The following is a 10852-nucleotide window of genomic DNA, read 5'->3' on the forward strand; positions in this document are numbered from 1 at the left end:
TCCTCTTCCGCCCCCACCAGGCCCCCAAACCGGGATCCAGGAACAGTATACTGGTCCAGTTGCAGTTGTAGGGGACCCCCCTACAGAAATGATGTTGAGTTGCTCTCCACGTCGGTCAGAGACTGTGAAGTCGTTTAGTGACCATCCTTGGGTTTCTGCAGACTCCTCTGCCTTGGCGGGCTCCCGTTCTTACTACTGGATCGAAAATGCAAGGGAAGATGACATTTGGGGGTGGTGAAAGGGCCTAGATGCCACAGCCCCAAACGCCCTCCAGCCACTACCATCCACTGCTGGAAGACAACAATGTGTCTTCGGGCTGGGTATCCATTGTGTTAACTGGCTGCCTGTCAAACCTGAATCTAATCTGATTCATTGACAAACCCTGTTGCTCACAGTAGGCTTTCATCAACCTGCTCCGCAGCATGTGCCTTGATTTAGAACTGGAGAAGAGGGCCGTCCTGCAGGCTACCTTGAGGCCGGTGTGGTCATTCTCCAGCTTGTCCTCAGACATGGACACAGGTAGCTGTGATGGTGAGTCATACTCAGCCTCACCGCTAGCTGTCCCAAGCAACTGCTTGAGGGGGCCATGCTTTGTCTCCCAAATCAAGGCTGTAAATCTTTAAGGAAGCAGGCAGCTACATATGAAGCAGCTGGTGGGGTTGAACTGCTAACCTTTCAGTTAACAGCTGAGTGATTTTACCCATTGCACCCCGAGGGAAATGCCAACCATTCCTCGCAGATTACATGTAGTAACAAAAACAAAAACAAGCCAGTGCTGCCAGTCCCGCGAAAGCACACAGGCAAAAGTACTGCTACGAAAACCATGGAAATCTGTATTAGACAAAAATGTGAAAATGCCGAGCTGTGGCTTCTCAACATATATTCCATCTGGGGCCACACCCTCCTGAAGGTGGAGTCCCATCGCGCCAGACCATCGTCCCCAGTGAATTCTGTGCTCCGTGATATGAAACGATGTTAAAACGGCCACGTGGGTGTCCCCGAGAGGAGGCAAGACCAGGGCTTTGGGGTGGAGGTGATAAGGTTTCTCCACGAAATTCACAAAGGGCAGCCCTGGCTTCATGCCAAGAATGTGTGTGAGGCTTATAGGATGGAAAGCTATGCCTGGGTGCAAGTTCCCTCCTTATCAGTGAAGCGCTCCATTTTCTTAAAACATCTTCCTCAGAAGCCCTCATGATGGCCAAGAGCATATATCCAGATAATCTCTTTAGAATTAAAAAAACAAAACAAAAAATTTGTCACCATAAACTGAGCTGACCACCACCCTTCTTTGAATTTAACTGACTTAACAGTTCTCCTCCAAAGCCACTGTTAGGACTGGATTTTTTTTAAGCTCTCTAATAAGACAAAGACAAGTGTGTTACTGAGAGAACTTGTTTGCAGCCACCCAAGGATCACAGAGATGGACAAACGTGCATGCACAAACTGGAACACCAGTAGCAATTCTTTCTGCTTCCCCCTTGTATACATCCCATCTTGTCATTCTGCCACTTCGAAATGCCGCTCAGCTGGTAGACAAAGTCACTCCAGTCCAGCCCCAACTTACACTTTCAGCCCCAAGTCCTGCTACTCTCCATCTACTGCTCCAGCTACTAGAGATGTTGAGCACTGAAAAAGAAAGACACCCTTTTTGTCACTGCCAGCCCCACCCTAGTATATGTTCTTGTCTTTGCTCCAGAAGCCCGTCACCCATCTTCTCGCTGTGACAAGCTATAGCTAGTCCTAGAAGGCTTGCAATCGATGTGTCTCCTAATTGTGCGGCCCCACCTGTCCCAGCCCCTCCCTCAGTGAGTTCCTAATGCTCTGTTACAGGAAGCACCAAACCCAAACCAAACTCACTGCCATCGAGTCAATTCCCACTCATGGGAACACTGCAGGGCAGGGTGCACCTGTCCCTGTGGGTTTCCAAAACTGGGGCTCTTTATGAGAGTAGGAGCCTCGTCTTTCTCCCGTGTGGGATGGAATGGCTGGTGGCTTGGAATTGCTGGTCCTGCGGTTTGCAGCCCAACAGGTAGCCACAGGGACCCCATGCTGCTTCATAATCAAAGTTGTTTTCTTTTAAATCATTTTATTGGGGGCTCATACAACTCTTCATAATCCAAGTTTTTAGTAGTCTTCCCCCACAACAAAATATGAACTCAAGGCCATGCCTCACTCACCTTCTTATTTCCAGTTCTGATGGCGAAACCCTCAGCTATTAGCCAGAACGCTGGCAGTTCGAACCCACCCACAGGCCATAAGACAGGCCTGAAAATCTGCACCTAGAAGGCCACCTTGGACACCCTTTGAAGCTCAGGTCTACCCTGTACACTGTGACCACCATGATTCAGAACTGAACTGAAGGCCAACCAACAACAAAATCTGGTACAAAGTGGGTGTCACCCAATCCCAGAGGCCAGCTAACTTCTTTCTCCTTCTTGGCACCATGTTCCCCTTTCTCACTTGACCCATTTGCTTCAGTAAAAGGTGCTGAGACACTCTGTCCTCAAACATTCCCCAAGTCTCCCTGGGGCGCCCTCCAAAGCACATAGTGATAGGGGAGAGCGGGCCATTCCATTTCTCCCAGGCTGGCCTGTTCTAATTCAGCTTTTGTTTTTCTTCCCACTATTTATGTCTCACCCCTAAAGTCCTCATCTGAAGTCTTGACTCAGAGAATGGGTGTTTTCTGGGGTGGTCACTGCCAGTCTGACTCCAGCCCCTGCCTCCATCTAAGATAAGGTGATCAGATTTTAACATTGGTAAAGCGGGACATCATTGATGAAACTCATATGCTGGCAAATAACCACATGGCAGCCCGAAACCATATACCCTAGCTGGTCGTGCATTCTTTCCAAAAATTGGGACTTTTTAAAAACGCCGCAGGCCGCAGGCCGCAGGAAAAATTGTTAAAAATCGGAACTGTCCCTCCAAAAGAGGGACGTCTGGTCACCTTAATCTAAGAGGTCCCTGCCTCAGCTTGCTTACCTTTTAAGAGGAGGATAGTAACAATGCAAGACTGGCCGAGTTCTCCAGGTCACAAGGATCTGAATAGCAAAACTTTATAAAAATCCTTGATAGGAAGGAGCCAACTTAAAACCAGGACAGTTTCAGTAACAACATATATAATATAGTACTGGATTCAAACCTAAAGTAGAAAATAAATATCCATTAGTCCATACATGCGTTTAATATATTGGGTAGAAACAAAGCTCTCCAGCAGAATTTTGAAAACAAACAAACAAACAAACAAAACAAATCGGATCTCCCTAGGCAGAAAATTGAAACTAGACCCATACCTCACCCCATGTACCAAAAATGACCTCAAGATGCATCAAAGACCCAAATGTAAAGCCCAGATTCCGCAAAGATCATCGGTGTGAAAGCAGTGTGTCAAACTTACGGGGCAGAGACACACTGTCAAAGATAACATAGGAAGCATACACCGTAGAGGACAAAGCAGAGGACTGGGGCCTGCTCAAAAGAATTGTGAATACCTGCTTTGTCCATTGGCTCAGCGTCCATTGGCAGGGTCCACGCAGAGATTAAGGCTCCTGTGAATACCCTCTGGCCCCACTACAGGGGGATGAATAGCGTGGACCAGAAAGAGAACATTGTAAAGAGGACTATGGCAGACATAGGTTAAAATGCAGCACCTTATCAGGTCATGTCCCTCTTGACCCACTGTGAAGCTGCTTCAATTTTTTTTAAGTGTGAAAGGAAAATACATGTCGATGTAGCCTCTGGTGAACGCCTCGGGCCCTACACCCCGCATGCGAGTGGCCTTGCACTCAAGCAGATGGCACTGAAAAGTCGATGTTAAAATTTAACATCTTATCATTTGTTCTCCCTTTGGGTCCATTTTAAATGTGTTATTGTTTTAAATACTTTCGGTTTTCTTTTTGGTGGAGGTTTTAATCTGTTTCCTTCTGGACTGTTGTAATCGTTTTCTGTCTATGAAGTCCAGCATCAGTAAATCCATAGAGACAGTAACTGGATTAATGGATCCTTGGAGGTCTGGCGGGACAGGTGGAGGGAAACGAGGAGCTAACAAAGTTGAGAATAAGAACAAAGAAAATGTTCTAAAACTGATTGTCATGATGATGGTACAAGTCTTCTTGATGTGATTAAACCACCGAATTGTAAGATATGTGAATTATATGCCAATAAAGCTGCTTTTTTTAAAAGATACAGTGCCAAGGTTAAAAAAAATAATTGACACTTAATGTATATGAAAAGACTTCATCAATAGAGTAAAAAGAGAATCCGCAGACTGAGAAAACAGAATTTGGAAACAATTCAATGGACATGGAACTAATCTTTAAAATCTATAGAAAAGTACAAGACCTCAATGAGAAAATTAACACAATTTTTAAATTTTTAGGAGGCAAAGGGCATGAGCAGACAGCTCACAAAAAATGGCATTCACGTGGCTAACAAACAAGAAAATGTGTTCACGAACATTAGCCACCTGGGAGATACAAATCAAAGCAACACTATTATAAGAATTACATGACACCAACAAGGACGGTCCAGTGAAAAGAAACCAGCGCTGGAGAAGGTGCGCTGTGACTGGAACCCTCTCATGCACTGCTGGTGGGGTGGGTGTGTATAGTACAAGCAACTGGGAATAGAAATTCCTGGCTCGAAAAAGCACACCAGCCCGTGTGATCACAAGGTGTCCATGGGATCAAGTAGCAGGCATCAAAGAACAAAAAATCATATCATTGTGAGTGAGGGGGAGTGCGGAGTGGGAACCTAAAACCCATCTGTAGGCAACTAGACATGTCCTTACAGAAGGGTCTCGGGGAGGAGACCAGCCAGTCAGGGTGCAGTGTAGCAACAATGAAACATACAACTTTCCTCTCATTCTTTAATACTTCCTCACCCCCACCCTACTATCATGATCCCAATTCTACCTTACAAATCTGGTGAGACCAGAGGATGCACACTGGTACAGATAGAAACTGGAAATACAGGGAATCCAGGACAGATGACTCCTTCAGGACCAGTGGTGAGAGTGGTGATACTGGGAGAGAGGAGGGAAGTTGGGTTGGGAAGGAGGAAACCCATTACAAGGATCTACATATCTCCCTGGGGTATGGACAACAGAAAAGTGGGTGAAGGGAGATGTTGGGCAGTGTAATGACAAAATAGTAATAATTTATAAATTATCAAGGATTCGTGGGGGGGGGGATGAGCTGATACCAAGGGCTCATGTAGAAAGCAAATGTTTTGAGAATGATGATGGCAACAAATGTACAAATGTGCTTGACACATGGATGGATGGATGGATGGATGGATGGATGGATGGATGGATGGATAGATGGATTGTGATAAGAGTTGTATGAGCCCCCAATAAAATGGTTTAAAAACAAGAAAGAGAGGAAAAAAAGAAATTCCACGCCTCTGCTGGGTGTAGACCCTAAATAAGTAAGAGACATAGGACGAACAGCCATATACATGCGTCATGCGCATCTCAATCGTTACAACAGCAAGATGTGCAGTGCCTATCCTGTCTAAAAGATTAATAACTAAAAAAAGATTAATAACTGCCCCCAAAGACTTAATATACGCGGGACTTTTCTTTGTCTTCGCTCTTCTGCACCCGCCTGCCTGCAGCTTCCCTCTTTCCCAGGGTGGTCCCTCAGTCCGTCTCCCACAGAGGTGGTGGTGTCATTAACCTTATCCTTGCCTAACTCCACTGTGGTTTGGTCGCAGGTCCGCTTTAACTTTTCTCTTTTCTGCGGTGGCGGTGGCCCCAGTGGCCCCTTTAAGCCTGCTCTCTCTCTCCTTCACCCAGCTGGTTCTTTGGCTTAAGATCTTGGGCCGGCTCTGACCTCTCTCCACATAACTACCCTATTCCTTTTACCCCACTTCCTTTGATCTCTGTTAAGTCCGTTATTCCAAAATAAAGCCTATTCATTAATATCCTCACTCTCTCCTCTCTGAGAAACCTTACACTATGCATCATTAAAAACCAATGATGAAACCTTGAATATTTGTTCCTTATGAAATCGCTACTTTAAGGATAAAAGCCAAGAGAAAGTCTGGAATACCAAATTACAGATTGGCAGCTCTTGTCTTGGGTGAAAAGGTGGATGGATGAGGAAGAAGAGAAATCCTAGCAAGGGTGGGGGTGGGGTAGAATCTATAGTGTTTTGAATTGTTGAGTTGATGACCTAAAATGTAAACCCTTCGCGCAATGCACAATAAAAAAAGAAACATTTGCGTGGATCCTCTGCCCTCAAGGAGGGAGGAATAGCATTCCCAGCTCTTCAATGAAAGTATAAACTAAGCATAATAACTTCCTTCTAAGAGTACAGTAAGGGAAGCCAGATCAAGGCTAGCAACGAGAGGAGGGGGCATGTTCAAGGGTACCACTGAAAGGAGGGTGTGAGGATACCTTCTCTATGGCCTTCTTTCCAGGAATCACAAACCCCTCTCTTCCCATGTGAAAAACATCAGAAACATCCCAGTAGGTGGGGCATTGGACAATATACTTGACCACCACCACCACCAAAACACTAAACCTAAACTGTGGCCGGTAAGTAGATTCTGACTCTTGGCGGTCCCTTGGGTATCAGGGTAAACTGCACCACGGGGTTTTCTCGGCTGTAATCCTCACAGAAATTTGCGAGGCTTTTTGTCAATGCCCTGAAAAGGATCTTGGGAAGAGTGGGATGAAAATGTAGGTGACTGGTCTGACAGAGACTGGTAGAACCCCCAAAACTCTGGTCTTGATTGTCCTTCAGTTCTGGAAATGAACCCGCTCCCTACCCCATACCCCACTCCTTAGAACAATCAACCACTTAAGATCAAAAGGGCAGCAAGAAGCCAAGGGCAAAGTTCAGAGTTAGAAAAGATGTATGGCGATTGGAACACAGGGGAGAAGTGGCTCACCCCGAGGGCCCATTGAACAAAATCGGTTTAGAATTGCTTTGTAAACTTTCACCTAATTCACGATAAAACATTTTTTAAATATTAAGGTTTCTTAGCATGGGTTGTAACAACGAGCTCTAACATGAGAATGATTGTGGGGGCGACGTGGGGCATAGTCGCACCTCGGGTCGCTCTGAGTCACTGGCTAGCAGGTGCCTCCCAACAATGTAAGCTGTCATTAAAAGGGAAAACGGGGTAAGGGACCTACGGGAACGCTGTACTAAGCTCGCCCCTTTCCCCTTAAATCTAACACCGTTCTAATAAGCCGATTTGAGGGGGGAAATAAAATGTTGCCCTTAAATTGAGGAGGGGGGGGTTAAAAAAGTCTATGCCCTGGTGCCTGACTTGGACATTTGCCACATGGATTAAAGAACATCACACTTGTGTCTTGGGAAGCACACTCCTGGGAAGAAGTGGGAATCTGTAAGGGTCTGGAATGTGACACCCTCTTCCCAAGGCCACCCGGGGAGGAAGTAGGCACGGGAAGCTCACGGGCTAGCCAAGGGCGAAGGCACCTCGACAAGCAAAAGTGGTTTGGGGTGGGGAGAGAAGCCGTGACTTTGGCGTCAGAGCCCGACTGGCCTGCAGTCTAGCAGGTTCCCGGCACCAGGACCGTCACCGGGCCCGCTGACTTCCGGCTGCAGAGACAGCACGGACCCGAGTCCCACCTTGGTGGCCTCGGAAGAGCCCGCGAGCCCGCGGGGAATGGGGGTTCGGGGCGCACCAGAAGCAGGGGCGCTACCGAGAGCGCACACGCCGGAGCTCATCCCTCTGAACCCAGTCTCCTCGGGGCGCTCCCGAGGACGCGCCCCACTCACCGGCTCCGGGCCTGGGCGCGGACGGCTTCCCTCCTCCCGAGGCGGTGCGGGCCGGAACCCGCGGCTCTCCGCGAAGCCGCCGCCACCGCGAGCTCCCGCCCCGCCGCGAGCCCTGCGCGGGGCTTTCTCCCCAGCCAGCGCCGGGATTGGCCCGTGCTGAGCCGCACCGTCCAATCAGAACCGAAGGCTCGGAGACGTCATGATCTCCGGGCGAATCCCGGAAACTCCGAGGGGCAGCCTGGAGGAAAGGGAACTGCAACTGGCCGCCGAGAGCTGCAGGTGTTGCGGTACCTGCTACCGGCTGGAGGGGAGCGGAGCTCTGAGACCCCGGGGGCCCGATGAGTCACGCGAGGAGTACTCTGGGGGACAAGACAAAAAGCCTTCCCCCGAGGCCCGCGCCTTCCTCTGGGTGCATGGGGGTGGGGGGTGCGTTGTCGTGCGAGACCTGACGCTTGGTCCCCAACGCGGCATCCGAGGGAGCTGTTTGCAACGTGCCCCTTCCTCTTCGCGGATCGCCTGAGCCTTAGACTGCTGGCCTGGCAAGATCGCCGCTTAAAAGCCCACCAGCTGCTCGGCAGAAGACGAGGCTGTCGCCTCCCGTAACGATACATGGCCTGGGAAGCCCTGAGTGGGATCGCTGAGTCACTAAGAGAAGTGGAAATCCACTCCGTAGCTCTGTGTGTGTGTGTGTGTGTGTGTGTGTGTGTGAGAGAGAGAGAGAGAGAGAGAGAGAGAGAGAGAGAGAGAGAGAGAGAGAGACTACACTGAGCAAGATATTTTATGAGTCACTAAGAGAAGTAGAAATCCACTCTGTAGCTGTGTCTGTGTGTGTGTGTGTGTGAGAGAGAGAGAGAGAGAGAGAGAGAGAACCTACTGAGCAAGATACTTTATGTATATCCTGAAAGCAGGGATTGTTGTTCCCATTCGACAGACAGGAACACTGAGGTTTTGAGAGTCGACGAGGTTGTCTCCGCGCTGAATTCGGGAACCACATGGCCACACAAAGGCCTCTTTGGGAAGTTCCCGCCATGTGACCTCTGGCCTTCCCAGGGACGAGCTCGCTGCCCCAAAGCAGACAACGCCCCTATCTGCAATTCTCCTCCTCTGCCTCCTGTCGCTGCACCCGCCTGGGTTCAAGGCCACTCGGTACTGCCAGGAAACCTTGCCTCTTGGCGAGAGCGAAACAATGATGCACCTCGCCCCTGCCTGGAGCTGGGTGGGAAGGCGCTCTCCAGTGTCCCACCCTTAAGGGATAGGGTTGGGGCATAGATGGCATTTTCTGGTTCCTAATCCGTCCTATCAGCTCAACCCGCCTCCCCTGTAACCTGGTTCGTGCAGGTGTGTATAGGGGAGGTGTCTATGGCTGAAGTGAGCCCAGACCCTAAGTCCTATTACTACGGACTCTACTCCCCTCCTCTTCCGATGTTAACAGCATTTGGAGGAGGTACTCCGGATTCATGAATTAATGGGGAAGTCACAAAGCATTGCAAAAAAAACCCCCCTAGAAACCTTTATTTTAAAAGAACACCACAATGGGGAACTATGGCTTTACCTCCTAAACCTATACACGTCCAAAAGCCATGTTTCATCTCTCTAACCCTTCTCTGGTGAATTCTGTGCTTTTAAATTTTACACCTCGTCAGAATGGTGATTTGGGCAGCCTCAAGGACTTCAATCATATTCCTTTTGTCTAGTCTTTGAGTTTGGAGAACAAAAATCAGTCTGAAGGTGAAGATCAGAGCTGTAAAGTGGATGGGATACGGTTTCCCAATCAAATTCCCATAGGACAGCCCTGGCTAGCTTCCAAGAGGGAGTAGGCAGTCTGTCCTGTTGGGGAAAGAATTCCCTAGCACAACTGTTCTGACCCTTTTCTTTCTTTCTTTTTTATGCATTTTTTATTACTGATTTTGCTTTCTTATTTTTTTAAACGATTTATTAGGGGCTCATACAACTCTTATCACAGTCCATACATACTGACCCTTTTCTTACTACTATAGTTTCCCATTTTCTTAAAATATCTTTCTAATAAGTCCTCATGCTCAGCTTGTGTGCTTGAGGAAATCGACCAACATTACCCTTTTGGGGTCACCCCCAAACTGGTTTCATAACCTCCGAGCTGACCTGTCTAGCATATTTTCTTATAAGACACTGCTTTGATTGGATCTTTTTTTTTAAGACTCCCCCAAGAGCATAAAGACAAATGTCTACAGTCATCCACTGATCACAGAGAGTACAAAACTCTGTGTAGGCACTGGAACCCCAGTAGCAAGAGTTTTTGACTTACTCTGGTATAAGGGATGTGAGCCACACCAGGAATGAGGCTTCCCTTTAAGCTGATTGGCTGTTCACATCAGATCCCCACGTATAAGACGATCATCTCCAGATAAGGGAGATCATCGGCAGGAGGCCGTAATGGTGTAATAGAAAGCATTCAACAGGAAAAGGAAATTCATTGCAAAACCTTGATTGGCAAAAGAGAAATTCATCACTGTTGTACTCAAGCTTAATTAATTATGAGCACCAGGTTTGTGCAAGGGTTTACATTGAGAACCCCAAATCCATTTTCGAATCTCTGCATAGATTCAGCAGCCACTGAATTCTTTCTGACCATGAGCTCACCATATGAATATCTTTACACTCAGACAGAGTTAGAAAGTAGAAAGTACTCCCCTAGCTTGCCAGAGGAGGGAAAGCCTAGCCCTTAGGGACTTGTCTGAATGTGTCCTTGATGGAATTTGGGATAGTATGTCAATAGTGTTAAAATATGGGGTGCACACGTACAAATATGCTCGATACAGTTGATGTATGGATTGTTATAAGAGCTGTAAGAGCTCCCAGTAGATTGATCCTCAAAAAGTTTTATAAAATGCTTTGAAAAAAAGTTGGGGTGTGGCCCACAAGGTCAGCAGTTTGAACCCACCAGCTGCTTGGAGGGAGAAAGAAGAGGCTGTCTGCTGTATTCAGGATTAAATTCTGATAGATTTGCAGGGTAGGGGCCCTGCTGGCGTAGTGGTTGCACACTGGACTGCGATCCACATAGTCAGTGGTACAAAACCACTAGTCACTCCTGTAAAGAAAGATGGGACTTTCTACTCCTG

At 47.8% G+C, this 10852-nt stretch overlaps 1 protein-coding gene across 2 annotated transcripts in view; it reads right to left on the reverse strand.

Moving 5' to 3' along the window:
* Positions 1 to 7882, reverse strand: part of TRIM26 (tripartite motif containing 26) — a 31503-nt gene extending 23621 nt beyond the window's left edge. Inside the window, exons 1-2 of one of the 2 annotated variants that reach the window (XM_075532748.1) lie at positions 7755 to 7882; positions 2983 to 3142 (exon numbers count right to left, since the gene is read on the reverse strand). The gene's annotated coding sequence lies outside the window, so the exon portion shown is untranslated. The remainder of the gene's footprint in view (positions 1 to 2982; positions 3143 to 7754) is intronic. The other variant, XM_075532753.1, reaches the window with a different exon arrangement.
* Between the last annotated feature and the right edge of the window lie 2970 nt (positions 7883 to 10852).

Source organism: Tenrec ecaudatus, chromosome 1 (assembly GCF_050624435.1).
Source record: "Tenrec ecaudatus isolate mTenEca1 chromosome 1, mTenEca1.hap1, whole genome shotgun sequence".
Classification (NCBI taxonomy): domain Eukaryota; kingdom Metazoa; phylum Chordata; class Mammalia; order Afrosoricida; family Tenrecidae; genus Tenrec; species Tenrec ecaudatus.